The sequence below is a fragment of the Lissotriton vulgaris genome, chromosome 4_1 (genome assembly GCF_964263255.1).
Source record: "Lissotriton vulgaris chromosome 4_1, aLisVul1.2, whole genome shotgun sequence".
NCBI lineage: Eukaryota > Metazoa > Chordata > Amphibia > Caudata > Salamandridae > Lissotriton > Lissotriton vulgaris.
Window position 1 is genome coordinate 1214048492 of NC_141691.1, and position 18880 is coordinate 1214067371.

Consider the following 18880-nt stretch of genomic DNA (forward strand, 5'->3'; position numbering starts at 1 on the left):
TGCATGCTGTCTCAACACTTGTTACTTAACCTGGTATTTTAATGCTCATTTGTCATTTTTAATAGCGTGACTGTGAAATTTACACTTTACGAAGTTTTCTGTAGTTATTCTGTTGGCCGCCCGTTGATTTGTAAAGTTCCTTTTTGCCCCTTTCTGCTAGTCTTATGAATTGTCTTTTTCAATGTAAGTGTATTCAGATTATTTGTCAACAAAAGGGAGGGGAGGGCAATAAACACTCCTAAAGAGTGGAAGGTCCAGCCACAGCAGTGCCCTCAGCAAGCAAGTGAATACAAGGATTGCTAGGCTGTTCCTAAAAATGAATGAGGAAGAAAAGGAAAGAGTCACTGTAGTGTGTCGGATGTCGGAGGATCTCAGGGAGTCCTACCATTGGGCATCCATTTTGTTGGATGTACTGCCCTCACACACCCTTTCAGGTGTCATGCTTTATCATCTGGGCTGCTCCTCGTTGGGTCGGCGGTGCAATGCCCAACAGGCGACACCTCAAAGAGGGGCTCATTACCGGAGATCTTCTAACTGCCATTAAGATGAGGTGCGGGTATGGGGCGAGGAAAGCGTAGACGTGCAAGTGTGAGTTTAAAAAAAAGCTAGGGGTGCCATGAAGAAATTTATTCTGGGGCTCCCCTGTTTTAATTAAAATAAGCCTGAAAGGTACTCGTCGGAATGTTATGCTTCCAGTGACGAGTTCCATTCCAGTTGGTGCTATTTAATAGGTCGACATGTTTCTCGCTTGTGTCACTTTAACTAGCAATTCTTCAGGACCAATAGTATAGGTATAGCAAATGTCTAGAGTAATGACTGTCTACGTACGAGTGTTCTCACTATTGTCTATGTCAAGTGTACAGACTAGTGGACTTTCTAACAGAAGAGAGTATTCCATGAGGTTATACCTGCGTTGAGCTGCATCTACCTGTTTAGGAAGAAAGGGAGCAAATCACAACAGGTAGACAATGAAACATCCGGTGACTAAGTATTTTCCTTGTGACATGCTAGAAAGTGTGCTACTAGCATGTGGTTTAAAATAGATGCAGATGTGTTCATGCACTTTCCTCAGTGAGTCACAGTGTGGAAGTGCTCCTGTGGAAAAATGGATAAAAAACAACTCTGGATAAAAACAACAGTAGTCATGTAGGTGATGAGGTATCTGACTCACCTAATCAGTCTAGTCTACAGGCAACAACAGTATCCAGCGGGTGACGTTCCAGGTTAAGTCGTCCAACAAATTGCTAGTCAAGGGAAGGAACCAGAGTCACGATTGAGCTGAATGAGTTGGTGTGTATGGGTGGCACAAGGCCATGAGTGGGTAATCACAAATAACCGGTTTACTGCTAGTGTGAGTATTAAATGAAAACGAAAACCAATGGGTAGGTTGAGTAGGGTAGTAATGGACACTATCCTCATTAAATGCAATTATAACAATGTTGCTCAGGTACATATGGTATGTCACAGCTATTATTGACAGTATGCGCGGTGGGGGAGGGTGGGCTGGAATGATACCCCAATTGTGAATGAGGGGCCCTCCAGGAGGAGGCCTTAGAGGCTAAAGGCCTTATTTCCAGAGGTTGATCCAGACCGAGGCACCTTGATGGTAAGTGTCCGTGACCTGTATGTGGTATGGTTAAAAGCATTTAGTACTGCTAACGATAAACATTGTGGGTGATTTGTTTGAGAAACATCCCCTTATGGTTATTGTCCGCGAACTGTATGCGGTTAGTAAAAGGCCCTGAGTAACGCTATCTATCTCACATAGTGGGCGGTTTGTTTGGAAAAACGTGCAATTCAGCTAGTGCACAGGCATATCGCACCAGCATAGACCCCAGGTGGGTGTGGACCACTAGGTTGTAGCCCATATAGCCCGGTAGCTTAATAAGGGGTATGTCGGGTAAAGGCAGGGGTTGTAAGTGCTTTCAAGGGGTAACCCTTACCCCCCAAATGGTTACTGCCGTGCGGGGCATGTAAAAAATGTATTGAGCGCAAGGGAGCGGTGGCGGTAGCCATGGTTGCTTGGTCTTAGTTAAAACGGGGTTGCTAGGGGATTCGTTGGCATGCAGCCTAAAGCCAACCTCGTTGTCAGAAACATCTACAGGAGGCAAGTGGATATGACACTTACTTGTGAAAAACTGGGCTCCCTCTTACGACACCTACCCCTCGCCGCTGGATCCGGGTGGTAAATGTGGATCCGGCAGTTGTGGTTAAATGGTACGTGCTGGGGGTCACATGGTATTGTGACTCTCCCAAAGGAACGGTCACGTGGTTCATGTTGTGAGGGTGGCGGGCATCTTAGAGAGGGTCTTTTCATATTTTACTACGGAACAAAAGGTTGATGATACATTGGCCCCTCACACTCAGGATGTGGTTGGGGTATGATGATGTGTAGTGATGAACCCTTCTGTTTGCCTGGTTGTGTGTGCACTCCAGGTCAAGTGATAGAAATAATGGTGGTTGTGGTCTGATCGTATTGTGACTCTCCTGAGGGAAATGCCACGTGGTACATGTTGTAAGGGTGGCTGCCATCTCACAGTTGGTCTTTTCATCTGTTAATAAGATACCGGCCCCTAGCATTCAAGATGTGGTAAGTGTATAATGATGTGTAGCTGATGCACCCGTCCGTTTGCCTGGTTGTGAGGGCACTCGGGGTCAAGTGATTAAAATAATGGTGGTTGCGATCTATTCATTGACTCCTTTTAGCTAGTTCTGTTAGCCCCTTCTTAGTACCTAATCAGGCACAGTATTCAGGTCGTGATTATAATAAATGTGTGTGTCACTGGTGTCTCATTCTGTTGGTGCGCACTCTCAACGATACTGAATAAGTGTGGTGTTCGTGGTGGATTTCTTGAAGTGAGGTCATCTGCACCATTCGCAGTGAGACCCCCTGATTAGTACCCAATGAACTATTCATGTAATAGTGGGTTGTAGAGTATGTGTTGCCAGCAGGAAAGTGTAGTCCATTGGTTGGGGGACCAAAGGGGGTTACTTGGTGAGTCAGGGGTACTCAAAGGGGGTGAAGGTGGTTAAGCAGTGTCCGCATAGGACATTATGTTAGGCTCATTGTGAAGTATGTTAAAAACCGACTGGGCTTATGTGGTGCGTATTAATCACGCTCCAGGGTGGGCTCATGATCATTAGGCAGTGTTCAGGGGGCAGTGTTCACCTAGGTCATCAGGCTCACTGTATGGTGTGTTGGGCAGGGAAGTTGATCATACTATTGTTATCTAACTCCTGCTGTGGAGAACTGTGTAGGATTGGGGAGGCGGGCCCTAGTGAGTGTACACACCGGGGCTCCCCTACAGTGTATTCCATGGAATTTCCTCGTTCAGCCCTTTGCTATCTGTTGAGAACCTGTGTATCCATCTTTGTTCTTTAAAGAACAAGCTCTGTTTGGGTATTTTGGGACTAGCTTCCAGTATCAACCACTGTAGTGAGTCTGGAGAGTGGTTAAGTTCAATGTAATGTCTGCACATTTTAGTATTGCTTTTTTGCAACGAAAATTACTCTGGTGTTTGGAGATTCGTGTCTTCATGGTGCGAGTTGTCATGCCAATGTAGTACAATTCGCAAGGACATATCAGCAGGTACACGCACTTGGTACTGTTACAGTTCGTATGCCCTCTCATCTCCCAAGTGAAGGAGTCTGTCAAGGTAATAGTCTTGTGTATTTTCGTGAAGGGACAGGCAGCGCAGCTAGCGCAAGGGTAGTGCCCCTTGACTGCGGGTTACTGCCACAGGGTGGTTTGTGAGACAAAGGGGTTGTCTTTCTTGGGTCTCGTGTGTACTAGTATATCCTTTATATTCTTGGGCCTCCTGAAAGCGAACCTGGGGGGTTCCATATCTAGAGTGCCTGTGTTCAGGATTTGCCAGTGTCGTCTAACAATTTTCTTCACTTCGTTAGTTGCTGGTGTAAAAGTAGTGACACATGTCATGGGTTGATCGGCTAAGGGCTCCTGTGCTCTACGTTCTAATAGGCTGACCCTATGGTTGTTTTGTGTCCTTTTCCTGGCTTTTTTAATCTCCCTTGCTGGGTAGCCTCTATCAGCGAGATTCCTAGAGAGGATCGCTAACTCTGTTTTATAGTTGGCCAAACTGTTGCAGTTCCGCCTGACCCTAAGGAATTGCCCTAAGGGTAGGTTGACTCGTAGTGCTCTAGGATGGTGGCTAGAGAAGTGCAGGAGACTATTACGGTCCGTGCTCTTCTTGTACATTGTTTTGCTGAGGACTCCACCTTCAATCTTGATGTCGCTGTTTGACCCTCGCCTTGAGGAGTTTGCGCTAGATTCAGAGAGGTGCCCATTGCCTGGAGGGATATAGTCCGCTTTCAGGTACGGATGCACGCCAACGAATCCCCTAGTAACCCCGTCTTTAACTAAGACCGAGCAACCATGGCTACCGCCACCGCTCCCTTGCGCTTAATTAATTTTTTACATGCCCCGCACGGACAGTAACCATTTGGGGGTAAGGGTTACCCCTTGAAAGCGCTTACAACCCCTGCCTTTACCCGACATACCCCTTATTAAGCTACCGGGCTATATGGGCTACTACTGTTGCACACGCACTTGCTTAATCCTAACTACATGCTCTTAGTGGTCCACACCCACCTGGGGTCTATGCTGGTGCGATATGCCTGTGCACTAGCTGAATTGCACGTTTTTCCAAACAAACCGCCCACTATGTGAGATAGATAGCGGTACTCAGGGCCTTTTACTAACCGCATACAGTTCGCGTACAATAACCATAAGGTGATATTTCTCAAACAAACCTCCCACAATGTTTATTGTTAGCAGTACTCAATGCTTTTAACCAAACCACATGCAGTTCACGGACACTTACCATCAAGGTACCTCGGTCTGGATCAACCTCTGGAAATGAGGCCTTTAGGCCTAGATGTATCAAGCCGTTTGCGAATCGCAAAGGCCAAAATTCGCAGAATTTCGGCCTTTGCGAATCGCAAACGGTCTTTTTGCATGTTTTGGCATGCATCAAAAATTCGCAAATTAAGGAATCGCAAAAATTTGCGATTCCTTATTTTGCCATAGCATTTAAGGAATCGCAATTTTGCGATTCCTTAAATGCTATGTATGTATCATTTTTCATTTGCGAATTTTGGCTAAGAAATCGCAAATTACCACCAACTTGTAGTTGATGGTAATTTGCGAATTCTTTGAAAAATGCACAATTTGGCATTTTTGAAGGTGGCATGTGACGCACACACATGCCCAAAGGGCATGTATGTGCACCATATGCACACACATGTACATTTCAGGGGTGCAGCAGGGTGTCCTTGAGACACCCCTGCACCCTTGAAATAATTCTCAAATTTGCGATTAGCAAATTGAGAATCGCAAATTGAGATTTATTTCACAATCATTCCTATGGGCCTGCTGGCCCATAGGAATGAATGGGAAATTATTCCTCAATTGCAAATTCGTAAATTGCGAATTCGCAAATAAGGAAGACTAAGAAATCGCTAAAAAATAGCGATTTTTTACATACATTCCATTTTGTGATTTCTAAATAGCGATTCGTTAAAAATCGCTATTTAGAAATCGTAAAAAGGAATCTTGATACATCTGCCCCTTAGCCTCTAGGGCCTACTCCTGGAGGGCCCCTCATACACATTGGGGTATCATTCCAGCCCACCCTCCCCCACTGCGCATACTATTCATATTAGCTGTGACATACCATATGTACCTGAGCGACATTGTTATAATCGCATTTAATGAGGATAGTGTCCATTACTACCCTACTCAACCTACCCAGTGGTTTTCGTTTTCATTTAATACTCACACTAGCAGTAAACTGGTAATATGTGATTACCCACGCATGGCCTTGTGCCACTCATACACACCAACTCATTCAGCTCAATCGTGACTGTGGTTCCTTCCCTTGACTAGCAATTTGTTGGACGACTTAACCTGGAGCGTCACCCGCTGGATACTGTTGTTGCCTGTAGACTAGACTGATTAAGTGAGTCAGATACCTCATCACCTACATGATAACTACTGTTGTTTTTATCCAGAGTTGTCTTTTATCCATTTTTCCACTGGAGCACTTTCACACTGTGACTCACTGCACATCTGCATCTATTTTAAACCACATGCTAGTAGCACACTTTGTAGCATGTCACAAGGAAAATACTTAGTTACCGGATGTTTTATTGTCTACCTGTTGTGATTTGCTCACTTTCTTCCTAAACAGGTAGATGCAGCTCAAAGCAGGTATAACCTCATAGAATACTCTCTTCTGTTAGATTGTCCACTAGTCTGTACATTTGACATTGACACTAGTGAGAACACTCGTACGTAGACAGTCATTACTCTAGATATTTGCTATACCTATACTATTGGTCCTGAAGAATCGGTAGTTAAAGTGACACAAGCGAGAAACATGTCGACCTATTAAATAGCACCACTGGAACAGAACTCGTCACTGGCAGCATATTATTCCAGCGAGTACCTTTCAGGCTTGTTTCAATTAGAGCAGGGGACCCCCAGAATAAATTCCTTCATGGCACCCCTAGCTTTATTTTAAACTCACACTTGCACGTCTACACTTTCCTGGCCCCGCACCCACACCTCATCTTAACGGCAGTTGGATAGAAGATCTCAGCCAAAGAGCCCCTCTTTGAGGTGTCGCCCATTGGGTATTGCACCGCCGACCCAACGAGGAGCAGCCCAGATGATGAAGCATGACACCTGAAAGGGTGTGTGAGGACATTACATCCAACAAAATGGTTGCCCAACGGTAGGACTCCCTGAGATCCTACGACATCCGACACACTACAGTGACTCTTTCATTTTCTTCCTCATTAATTTTTAGGAACAGCCTAGCAATCCTTGTATTCATTTGTATTCAGATGAAGCCACTCAGCTGTGCTATTCTTGGTGGCCAACTGTAAGAAATTGTGCTGTTGGTTGACTGGGTTATGAGCCTTGGTCAAGCAGCAACCACAACGCACAAGACAAAATACCATTCCACATATTTACACTCCATGACACACAATACCACTCCACATAATTCCAATACCCTCATAACCATATAATTACTTTGCACATAATTCTTCTACACAAATCCACTCCACCCACTCAAATCTACGCCAGACAACCCTACAACTAACCATTCCAATCTAAACCACATAATTCCTCTACATGCCATACATCCACTCCACTCCACACGATAACATATAGGTAAAAGACATTTACATTTACAAGACCAATAGCTCCAACTCTCTTTTTACTTTCTTTTGTAAAGTGCATACTTTTGCCTTAGCCTTTGCCTGAAGTGAGTTCGTATCTCCAAGACACCACAGACTTTATCAATAAGTTAGAGAAGGTGCCCTTTGTAAGTGACAAAGACCTATTAGTGACTCTTGACGTCACTTCATTATATACACAAATTCCCCAGGATGAAGCAGTGGCAGTGCTTACCCATTTCTTTGAGAAAAGAGAAAAACCGACCAGAGTGGCAACACAATTTACTGTCAATTTGGCCTCTTTTTCCTTAAAGAAGAACTATTTCTCATTTGGAAATGATTTCTTTTATCAGACAAAAGGTGTGGCAATGGGGTGTCCTTTTGCTCCAGAGCTAGCGGTGCTCTACATGTCAATGTACGAAGACACTTTTGTGCATAATAACAATCCATACTCAGGGTACATTACTCTCTGGCTTCGTTTCATTGACGATATTTTCATGGTGTGGAAAGGGGGACAATAGCAACTTTTGTGCTTTTACAACTGGCTTAATTCTAGAACATCAGATATACAGTTCAGTATATGTCACTCGGCCCACAGAATAGCTTTTCTGGATGTAGAAGTCTACCCAGATGCAGGAGGCTTGGTAACCACCTTGTTCAAAAAATCAACAGACAGAAATAAAGGACTTATTTTTTCAAGTAATCACCCAAGGAGCCTAAGAGACAACCTGCCAAAAGGGCAGTTCTTAAGAATCCGCCGAAACTGCTCCCATAAAGATGAATATACATTACATGCCAGTAACTTGGTGGAAAAACTACGGGATCGCGGTTATCCCAAGAAATTGGTCAAAACTGCTATGAAACGAGCCTGGTGGACTCCCAGAGAGGCCCTCCTGGAGAGACGTTCTAAACCTTCGATGCAACGCCAAGTATGTGTCACCAGATTCTGCCCTAATTCAAATAACCTAAAAAAGGGATTAACCAGAACTGGCACCTACTAAAAAATCTGGACCAGGAGTTTGCAGTAACTCTCTTGTTTACGTTCAAAAAGGAAAGCAGTATATCAAATTACATTGTGAGAGCATCAGCTAAAAAAGAACCAAAACCTACATTGAGACACATAATGGGCTTGTCACCGGTTATGGGACATCATAAGTGTGGCACATGTGTTTGCTTTGACTCAACAGTGGAAGGGTCATTGTTTTCACACAAGGACATGATGTACTATAAAAATAACATAAGGAGCTATACATACCAATAGCCCCAATATCGTTCTACCAAAATAATCAGTCAGTTGGCAGTGAAGAAAAAACAATTGTTTATTAACACAAAATACTCTATAGAGGAGCCTCTCTGTCGTCACCCAGCCGGTGCGCAGGGAAGACTGATGGCTCATAGTCAATACATGGCATATATACCTTTATCATGATGCATGAGATTACCGTACATGGAAAGATACTAATTGGCAGTGAAGCTAGAAGGAAAGACCATATATGGCACACAAGGCTAGTTTGAAAGTCTGCTTCTACTATTATTGGCTGGGGTAAGGAGGGGTGACTCCCTTTCATCTCGGTGCCTGGGAGAACTGGCACGGCGCCTTTAGGAATGCGCTTATCACCCCTGAAGCCAGATGCAACCTTGGGTCTCAAGACGAGAAAGAATAGTTTGCATTCAGCTGCTTCTTATAACTCAACTAGAAGCGGCCTACTGACTACTTGAAGGACAGCATGTGACCGCTGCCGAATCTAATGTGTGTACAAACAAAATGGCGTCTGCTTTGGTTTTCGGTTCATGTTTAAGGAATACAGAGAAACAATGGGTAAAGGACTTCCCTATCAGCTTAACTAAGTAGATAAAAGCTATAGCGAATAATGGAGATTACACATACAGATAGATACATCATGCTAACAAAAGATTACTGTGATTACAGGTAAATCGATTCTATCCCTCAGGCATACACTGGAAGCATGAAACGCTTTCCAACTGCAAGACAAAAGATGTAGTCTATGGAATAACATGTCCATGTGAGCTGTTATATATTGGAAAAACTAACCAGGAGATACGACAGAGAATTTATCAACATAAATCTCGCATTTGGAAAAACGTGGTATCAGCACCTTTAGTTCACCATTGGAACAAAAGATCTCACACTGAATGAGACAATAATCTCTAAAGTTGAACGAGATCCTCGTGGGGAGACCAGGAACAAAAATCATCAAAAAGAGAAGCATTACTGATTGTCAAATTCGACACGGCGGTGTCAGGATTAAATGAACTCTCAGAATTATATAATCTATAATTCTTCCTTCATAAAGCTTCCGGGATGGGGCCCATAGCATCTACATCAGCCTTTTAAAATATTGCTTTTATGAATATCTCTCTTTGTCATGAGGGACCCCTACTTGTTCTTCTTATCAAATACGGAACAACCGCCAGTACTACTCACTCCTTTATCAAGCAGGAACAGTGTTATATGCACCAGTAGGAACATCATCCGGAGTAGGAACTGGCACATTGTAGAGCGACACATGCTTCACTAACATACAAAAATTCCCCAAATTGACCCCAGAAGGATGGATGTTCGAAACGGGTCCCTCCCGACACGCAGTATGCCTTTAAATGAAGAAGGAACCACAAGTCCCAGCTACACTCGGAAGGCCTGTTCCGCCTTAAGCGTCTGAACGCGTGAGAGTCGTTACGTACGTCAAACAGTGAAGACGAAACCTGGAAGAAGGGGCCTCCGTAAGAAACTAGGTGAGGAATCCGGGGCTCTGCGCTGCTGATTTTTCCGTTGAACTGAAATAGGAAACAATATCGGCCACTAAAGGCTGTTTTATTATTTTTGCAGCAATTACAGGGGTGAAACTCGGCCTCCTGAGCAAATAGAAACCGCACATTGTCTAACGCCGAACGACGCCAAAGGTAAGCTCCCTCTTTGAGACAACAAGCGTTAATCAATGAGTGGGGCGCTATATTGCATCTCAACATAGTTTTTGGTTTTGGACAGGATGCTGCGGGCATTGATTTTGTCGCCTATGGATGACAACCTTTAGAGAGCAGCTCAGAAGCCACCAAGTAAGTTCCATTACTTTGGATAGATCCCGTGGACCACTGTGCCATTGGTTTAATCATGGATATCCCGAATCAGAGGACTGCTATTTTTCTTTTCTCCCTTTCTGTCTTCTGTATTAGATTCCCTATTCACCAGCTAACTAGTGGAATCGATCGACCTTTGGGCACATTGAATTTAGGTAAGCAACTGTATAGGTGTTATGTCTGGGACTACCGACTACCCCCTCCCTGTTCTGTGCACCACCACATCAACCCTTAAAGCAATTAGCCATGCAAGGAGTATTCTTTGGAAGGCAGGGGGTCTCGTGACCCCCTGGCCGTATTTATTAAAATTTGAAAACAAATTAAAAATTGTTGAAATAAAACATTATTTACACAAGCATTAATATGCAAAATTCTGACATTAAATTTACAGCAATGTAGACAGAAATGAAAAGCCTAACCTTAACAAATGTCTAATACAGCGTGTTTCCTAACCAAATCTAACATCCTACATCTGAATTTTGCATCCTATCATTTATGGGCCTACGGCAAGGTCGCTAACCGGTGTCAGATCCTTAATATCCAGCTACACCCTCACGTTGAGTGCGCATGCGCTACTGGGCCCGGTTACCGGGAGAGTACGTCCCTCTCCTGGTTATCCCGTACGCTCTGTGAACTCCATTAAACCGAAAGGAGGGCCCTTTCACTCTGCGCCATTTGATGACATCATAGTATACGTGCGGGGTGGCTAACAGCCCAAAGAAAGCGTAACTCCCTCCCCTGCATCCTTCCGACCAAGTGGATATCCTGCCCCTGAATTTCTAGAAGAGATCATTAGCCCCTCCCCCTGGGCGACCCCATTCAAGAATGGTGACACACCCTAAGGACCTTAAATTGCTGCTCATCGATCATGATCTTACCGCCACAGGGCCAGCATAGTTAACCGACAATCTGCCCCCCCCAACTGCCTACTCTGAAAGGTCATACCTACCTCACAAAACACTCCAACCATGCCAAAATATTCTTTGTTAGTAACCCATTACCTGCCTCAGTCAAATGGCCCCAATCCTGCAAGTAGAAATGGTCACCCCCCAGCTGCACCCCTGTGGAATATTCTGCAATTGAGGTGTTCGAAATAATTTTGCTATCTTATTGTTGATCCTCTTTACCGAGTGAATTAACACCCTAACAGAGTCCCCCCCTCCACTGCAGCCTAGGTATCAACTTAGCGTATTTTCGCTAACCAGTTCACTGCTGAGACTATCTCTTCCATCAGAATCCTTCTGCCCAGTTTAACCACATTGTCGCCACCCACATGTAAGATAACGACTGAGGGCGGTGAGGTGTGCCTATCAAGTAATTCTCACTCCCTACTCCGGACGGACAGACACCCTCCTTGGAATCCCAGTAGTCGCTGTGACAGAGCGTATCTTGGGCCTAGACGTGTAAACCCAATCTACTTCCGTATCCTGCTCCAGTTGCAGGGTCTAAAGCTGGGGCTGGCCTACTCAGAGGCACTTGACACCCCTTCTTGGAGCCACTACCTGGCCTCTATCATCAGCATCATGGTGCACCGGATATTTACACCTCCCACGTCCATGCTAATCACTGCTCGTGAAACCCTACCATTGTAGGGCCAAGCCCTGTGCCAGCCTACCTTCCTACTATGGAGCCTCCTAACACCATGCAGTGTTATTTAAGAAAAGGCGCCGGTGAGCACAGCGCCGCCATAGCAGTAACCGTTTCACAACAAGGGTGTTGTTGTGATGCCTCCTCCGTAAAACTTGCGCTCCTGGTCAAACTGTGACGGTATACACCTGAAATACAGTGTCATGCCCTTTTCCCCCAACTGTCAACACAAATGGGTGACAATTACATGCTTCAACTATAATGCATGGGTAGCACCTTCTCCTGCTGGCCCCGCATGAGCCGTTGAATTGACCACCCATCACACTTTATGACTTTGCTTGACACTCCCGATCCAGGTGTACCGGTCCCCTTGGCTGTCCACTTCTTGCAGTTGTTGTGGAGTGGAGCACTTCCCAGGTATCAACCATGGGTCCGGTCATACATAAATGAAAAAACAAACACAAACGATTAGTGTTTCCGGCTTCCTGACGAAAGATCCAGTACATATGCCCGTATTACGTTGCTGTCACATGCTAAGCCTTAGCTAAGATTAGCAGCAGATGCATTTCCATCAAACCTGTAACTGGCAGTGTCAGTTTGTGTCACTTTCGAAGCTTTTGCATTCGCGTTCAATGAGGGTGCCTAGTAGCATGACCTCCATTAAAGAATAAGCCTGGAGTCTACAGTGAATGCAATAGCACCTTCATGATTACTCAAGACAGTACAAAGTGTGATATGAAGTGAAAAGTACATTCATGGTTACTAAAAGGTATGCTGCAGCCACGCACCTTTCTTGCCGGCCCAATGCTATTGGTCTTCCCAAAGTCCGTCCACACCTACGTGTATAAGCCCCCCAAGAGCGTACGTGTACCCGCACATGGTGCCTAGGGCTTTAGACACAAGCCCCAAATTCCTATGTATCGCCGCAACTGCGCGCAGGGATACCCTTGAAGGTATGACGACAGAGCCTGAGGTGTACTGTCTTGACATCACCAGTAGGCCTGACCTCTCCACCATGTACAGGAAGCGCTGTAATATGCAAAACAGACCTCCCTCACGGCCTCTTGTTGAAACTTGAAACTAACTTCGTGAGCTGAGCCTCCATTGATGAGTCCGAAAACACATTTTTCAGGGACACCCCCGCGGGGGCCCTACCTGTGGTGCACGCCCCCTACCAGAATTTGGCTTAAAGGCCATGGCCCCCCCTTATAGCTCCCAGAAAACCTTAAACCATGTAATTGTTCCAATTTACACAGAAGGCATATGCCGTCTCTTACAACGACCAATAGCGCCTTCTTGGTTACATAAGGAGGGTACAGAGAATAATTGGAGCTCTTTAAGTGCCCTTGTTAAAGATTCCCCCTGCTAAGCCCAGTACCATTGTTCTTACACGAGTAACGTCGATGTCGTACTTTCAAACGAGAGCACTTGCAATCGTGTAATCGGGCCTCTGTTCTCTTCAGGGCTGGTTGACCTGAAGCTAAGTGACTCTGAGCGGTGTGATCCAGCATAGCTGAAATAAGACATGATGTTGGAAGCCCATAACCTCACTTCAAATGTTTGCTCGTCTATCAAAAGTTCTTACGCCTAGGATTAGCTCCATAGCATTCATGCCAGGATAGAAAGGGACACAGTCTTTCGCCAGTTCAGCAGAAAGTCTTTAAGCATAGGATTAGCACAGTGCTATCCATGCCGAGCTGTAAAAATTACCCAAAGTCCTTTTACCCCTCCATGCACCCCAGTCTGCCCTGGATAGGTAACATACCATCCACGCCCACTTGAAATGATAAAAACAACCACTGATGTGTGTTTCACTCTCATTATAGCCTTCCGAGAGGTATAGCACTGTCCGGACCACGCCCATGTCTTGGACTCGTGCATGTTCCATTTACATATGGTTAGGCTGTCCGGTTTTAGGTTTAAACCTATAATAACTGATAAAACACCACTGACAGAGAAATAGCCCTCACCAGTGAAAACATATAAACACTGAAAAAACACCTGAACCACCACAAACTAAATGCCATTCAAAGGAAGAAAAAGGAGAGTAAAAGAGTCATTTTTTTCTTCCTGAAGGGGTCTATACAATGTAACTTTGTTATACAAGCTAGCAGCAAGAAAGATTGGGCTAACATTATTCTGCTTGAGTTTTGTTGTTTAGGGATGCCACAAAAATATTGTTTCTTCTTCCGTTTGCTTTTTTCATTTTTGTGTTATTTGGTCTAAAGATATAGGGTTTAGACACATTTTTTAGGTCTTGTTCAATTATTTTATAAACTGTAGAGGATATCATATTTGATATTTTGACTGTGTTTGATTCTTTAACTGATAGGTAAAATGGCTGGGAATCTTTCCCAATATGTGTCATCACATTTACCCACAGAGAATGGGTAAAAACCCTTAATACATCAGCCCCTAGTTTCTAGTGAGTCAGTATTGATAGCAGGTGAATTGCCATCACCTCAGACTTTAAACATTCAATGCAAGGTATATTGACAAGTATATGTGAAAAGAGTGCAATCACCAAGCAGCTGGGATAGAGGTGAAAACATGACACCCGACTTTTGGAAAACACAGAATGCAGAGTCACTTAGAAAGTTCTGCAAAAGGTTCTTTCCAAGTTCAACAAAGATTAGAATGACATTGTTTGTATTTGTAGTGATTCAGCTACGTATATAAAAAAGTTGTGCGATGACCTGTCAAAATCGATACCTGAGGTTCTTCCCTGTAAGAGATCTTTGCCACTTGTTAGATGGTATGCTGAAAACATCTTTACAATCTTCAGAGTTAATGAAGAAAGCTATTAACTTTTTAGTCCATTGTGGTGCACTGTTTTGTTATGTACAGGAACTAAAATGCAAATATTTCTCATTTCGTGCTTTGTGTGGCATCAATGAAAGAGTCATCCCAACTGTGTCACTTACATGATGGTTCGTAGTCCAAGGGGCTATGAATGCTATATTTTCCATATGGCGAACGTTTACAGAATTTTTGCTGAGTGATGATGCCAAAGGCAAGAAATGTCAGGATCTTGGTTGCATATTGATAATGATATGAAAAATTACTCTACTGCATTCTTAGATTTTTACAGGAAAACATATCTGCTGTTTTGGTCATAGTAAAAAAGCTATGATCTGAAAACACCCTTGTCTGCCAAGTGTTAAGCATAATTGTTGTAGATGTGAAACATCTCCTTGAGAGTAAGCTGGGCGACACCTTTAGTGACTCTGGCACTGCAATATGTTCCATGTTAGAGGGCTTGCTACTTGGTAAGGAAAGCAATGTTGAAGAGCAATTTAGGAACATTTATTTTAACAATGTATGAGAAATGGCTTGCAATCATACATAGAAATGTCCCTTTACCAACCAGGGCATTTGCAGTCACGGAAACCTCACTGTGGTACTCTGTGCAAATTCTAGATCCCCCTAAGTAAAAGGGAATTTCCTCCATACTTTCAAAAGTGCTGCTTCATTTTTGACTGCTTCATTAACTTTGAGGGCATAAGTTCCCAGTTCCACGTAAATGTTGCAGAACCTGCCCTGAGAATTGGAATCTTCAAGTGCACTAGTATTGGCATGGAAAGCTATGTCAATGGCAAGAGTTAACAAATTGTGCACTGGCTGTTTTGGCATTGCCTGTCTCAAGTGTCAATGTTGAGAGGGCTTTTTCACAGAAAAAATGTTTACATGGGAAGGAAAGAGTGAATGCACATGACCAAAGACCCACTGAAGAAGTATTGTATCATGTACTACAATGAGTTAAATTTGAAAAAATGTATTTGGAGCTCAATACACTATAGGTACACTATCTATATACCATGCACTATCAGTGCATAAACCAAGCAAAAATAAAAGCAAAACATTCCATAAACACCGGAAAAAACAGTTTCTGTTGTTTTTAATGGTGCAAAAATGTGTAACCCTGATAACCACTGTTTTTTTAGGATATTGAAATCACTTGAAAACACTGAAAAAACACCACCAGAATTTACCAAAAATGGAAACTGAAAACAGGAAAGCCCACATATGGTTCAGTAGCAGATTGTTAATTGTAATTGCTATGGGCGGCTATCTGCGGAACATGCTTATTGCTTGCAGTACATAATGCTCACTGTCATACGTTTTAATCACAGGAACTGCCCGTAAAAAAGGCCTCACGGCATTTGTGTAATGGAGTAATGAAAATTAAATAATACTACAATAATTACCACTACCACAATAATTACCGCTAGTAAGGAGGGGAGGACTACATTCCCTAGAAAGTAACACAACAGGCCTATTTGTGTGTTCCCTTAAACAATGAATATAAAAGGAATGACCCCCTGAGGTCGGGTTATTTAATAGGATTCAGCAGGAATTTCCAGTGCACAATGTTCCCGCGTCTGCCGACTGTACTGGTATTATACTCCAATACCGAAATCATAACACAGCCTGTCTGGGAGAAAACATCTCTCATACCACCAATACCAATATTAAAATGTGTTATACTCCATAGCTCCAAGTATCGTACTGTTGCTCTTCGAGCACCTTGTATAATCAATCTTACCACTACCCGGTACTAATCGGACGTCTAGCGTATAACATCCCTATGAGTCAAGTTCGTGATAGACTATACTGTAGCGAAGGGTAATTCCCCCTTATAACTGCAGAAACATTCATATTCCAGACACCCCATTTGAATAACACAGTGTTATTTTGTGTGTTTTGACAGAAGCTGAGAAATCCCCAGAGGGTGTGTGATACTGGACTCTTCCTGGCCTTTGATGCAACGTCAAATGACTTATGTGTTTTTAAGCACCCCCCTTAACTACATTACATACAAACCCAGATAGAGATCAATACCCCGTTATAAAGCTAGTCTTCACACACATGCTACTAAATGGCCATGTGTGTGGCGTTGTTGACGATACCAGCACTGTTGATGTGGAAATGTCTTAAATGAAGGATCAGGCTACCACGGTTGCCGTGAGGGAGCAACTTAGCCAGTGGCCACACAGCTTGCATAATATCCTGGTCCACATTGTTTCACCCTGTCATCCGCACCGCACACTTCACTATATCACAACATAATTGCCATTGTACAGAACAGAGGGAAGAGGGTCCCTTAACTGGGCTTGCAGAAAGGATGTTCATGCCTCGCTTCGGGGCAGTGGTTTTTGGCCTGCAGCCTGCATGGCCATTTAGCTCTGAAAGCTGCTCTGTTTTAGGTGATTATCAGGTAGGGAAGCAACGGAGCCGCTCGAGCTCTGGGGACCTATTATGCAATGAGCGCTCAGGAAGTTGCGTTTCGATCCGGCGGTTTGTGATTCGGAGCGGAGAAGGCAGCTGCATGGGTCATAGCAATTAGTCGATGCTAGTCTGTACACCATAAAAGAAAAGGCGGGCCGACATCGGCCTGCCGCAATGCTACTGTATCAGTTCGTACACTACCCCTGATATGAAGCACGCATTGCCATGCCACCTTTTACATGTAGTCATGCTACTTTCTGCATCATGCCAGTATGAAGAAATGTCCGGAAGGAGCCAGCGGGAAAACCTGGTGACCCGCCTAGAACCACATGATGCCGAGCCGAGACTCAAAACCGGGCTCCAGTTCCCAAGCCACCCGCTCTGTCCGCGTATGCAACAGCCCACTGACCCGACACAGATCCGCTACACACCTCCCCACAAAGCACGCACAACGCAGAACGATCCCCCTGACACCCACAGGCTACCAAACGCTTGCTTTCCGGATGCTATGCCCCACTCCTGCAATGTTTGCAAAGGAAAGCGAAACCCCAGCTGATATACTCTCCCGATTAGCGCATAAAATACCCATCAATGCCACACACTGAAGATTAATGCCCAGTACGGGAATAGAACCTGCGACTATCGCGTCGTTTGCCCTTTATTTTAAAAATGTTGTCACTTGCATAGTGCTCCGATGCTCAGATCTTTGCAGGGCTACCATAACAGGAGACTTGTAGACGTTTTCTCAGAAGCAGGGTATCAGAGCGCTTTACATAGCACCAGTTACGTTACACAAGGACACAGGGATATTAAGTGATTTGCCCCGAATCACAGGAAGTTTAACGACATTACAGAGACTCGAACTGGGTTCCCCAGGTCCGAGGTCGAGCGCTCTAGCCGTTCGGCCAACTCCATATCTAATCAAACTTTGCCCACAACCAGCTGCCCCGCATGCGCACAGCACCCGCGCTGTGACAACACGGTACCCGCAGCCAATGGCTCACCTTAAAGCCAGCGCCTTGCCGAAGTCAGTGCCAATGCACCACAGTCTCTGCCTGCACCTGGGCTCCGCCGCCCGGAGTGCGAAAACTCGTCCAATCCTTCCGAGTGCTGCAGCCACCGTGCGCACACTCAGATGGCTCTCAGTCCCTGTTTGATGAGGTCCAGCCGGGCAGCTTTCAGCAGGGCAACGATTCGCCTCCAGGAGCCATCAGGACCAAAAACCGCTCCAGCCTGCCAACAACAAAAAGATAGTTATAGGCACCACCCCCCCTAAAAACTGCTGTCTTCCAAGATCCCTCACAGCAGATGGTGATCAGCGTTTTAAAATTGGCGGCCTCACAGCTGGGCGCCAGGCTGCAGTCACGAGGAGCTGGGTAGAAGTGCAGGATCTCACTCTGCTGGAAGACAAAAGAAAAATTATTCAGCCCCTAGCTGGGGGCACGGAGCGGGCCTGGAGAGCATGGGGGCAAGAGGGCACCTCCCGCGCTCTCCCAGCCTTTTATCTGATTATTAGGTTGGGGGCTGACCAGCTCTCGCTGGCCCGCCTCCCCCTGGCCCCTCCCCTTGGCCCGGAAGCAATCCTATCACTTCCGGGTCAACGGTGAGCCGGCACCAGTCGGTGGTGGGGCGCCACCCCGCAGCGTCATGAAGACGCGGAAAAAAAAGGGGGGGCACGCCCCACCACCGAAGATACGGGAGAAGGGGAAGCCGGTGCCCCGCCATACGTGCGTGGGGACCGAGCGGCCCCCCCTTTCCTTTATCA